Raw genomic sequence first — 1,148 nt, 5'->3', positions numbered from 1 at the left:
TAGTCAGATCTTACTTAGAATGTGCGATACAGTTTTGGTCTCCACGCCATGCAAAGGACAGGCTCGAGCCGTAATTTCTGGGGGGCTACGGGTCTGTTTGTAATGGCCCCAATACAAGACATATAGCCCCCCCCACCCCACCCCCAAATATTTTCTATATCGGCCTCAAAATGTCCCTAAAAGTGCTTATTTAAAACAAAAGTAATCCTCACCTCCGCATGATCGCTTCGCTCGTCCCCCCTCCCCCTTATGAACTTAGGATGATCTCTAGCCCCCCAAATCTGCCAAAATTAAGGACCCGGCTTTATTTTACCTGTGTTACCTGCGTTGAGTATCAGGACCCCCTTTCAACTCTCGCCAACGGCCACACCACGTTGAAAACACCGCTTCTCGTCCGATCAGCGAAGTTAAGCGACGTTGGGTCTGGATAGTACTTGGATGGGTGACCGCCTGGGAACACCAGATGCTGTTGGCGTCCCTCTTTTTTCTTTTAGCTTTTATTTTATTTTAATTTTTATATTGCATTTAGCCTTTTGTTTTCCATCGCTCCTTTCTTTTAATTTAGCTTCTACCATTTCGTTTCGCACCCTTGTCTTTTCATATAGCTTTTAGCCTTTCCTTCTGTATCCCTCTTTGTTTTCATATAGCTTTAGGGTCTGAATATCTATGTTCTTTCTTTCTTTCTTTCTTTCTCTCTCTCAGGAGTAAATGATGCATGATTACAAATATGCATATGATTCTCTCTCACACACACACACATAAGTAAACACACACTCCCGCACGCACCCATCGGCCTGTTAGCTCAGTTGGTTAGAGCGCCGTGCTAATAACGCGGATGTCGAGGGTTCGATCCCCTTACGGGCCAAGGTGAACATTCTTTTTATTTTATTTTATGATTATTATTATTATTTTTAGCTGGGGGTTGTGTTTCGCTTCCAGTGTGAGTGTTTGTTTGTTTGTTTGTTTGTTTGTTTGTTTGTTTGTTTGTTTGTTTGTTTGAGTGTGTGTATGTGCATGTGTATGTGTGTGTGTGTGCGTTTGAGTTGGCGATTGCGAGTTCAGAGCATGATCAGACCATAGGGATTTATACACACACACACACACACACACACACACACACACACACACACACACACACACAAGAACAT

General features: G+C 43.3%; 2 non-coding genes across 2 annotated transcripts; both read left to right on the top strand.

Moving 5' to 3' along the window:
* Positions 1-356: 356 nt before the first annotated feature.
* LOC126985987 (5S ribosomal RNA) lies at positions 357-475 on the top strand. Its single transcript, XR_007739233.1, has one exon. It is a non-coding gene; the product is annotated as a 5S ribosomal RNA (ribosomal RNA).
* Positions 476-791: 316 nt separating this feature from the next.
* Positions 792-865, top strand: Trnai-aau (transfer RNA isoleucine (anticodon AAU)). Its single transcript has one exon. It is a non-coding gene; the product is annotated as a tRNA-Ile (tRNA).
* The last annotated feature ends 283 nt before the right edge of the window (positions 866-1,148 follow it).

Source organism: Eriocheir sinensis, chromosome 60 (assembly GCF_024679095.1).
Source record: "Eriocheir sinensis breed Jianghai 21 chromosome 60, ASM2467909v1, whole genome shotgun sequence".
Taxonomy (NCBI): domain Eukaryota; kingdom Metazoa; phylum Arthropoda; class Malacostraca; order Decapoda; family Varunidae; genus Eriocheir; species Eriocheir sinensis.
Note: the sequence above shows the minus strand (reverse complement) of the source record. Positions and strands in the feature narration are given on the sequence as shown.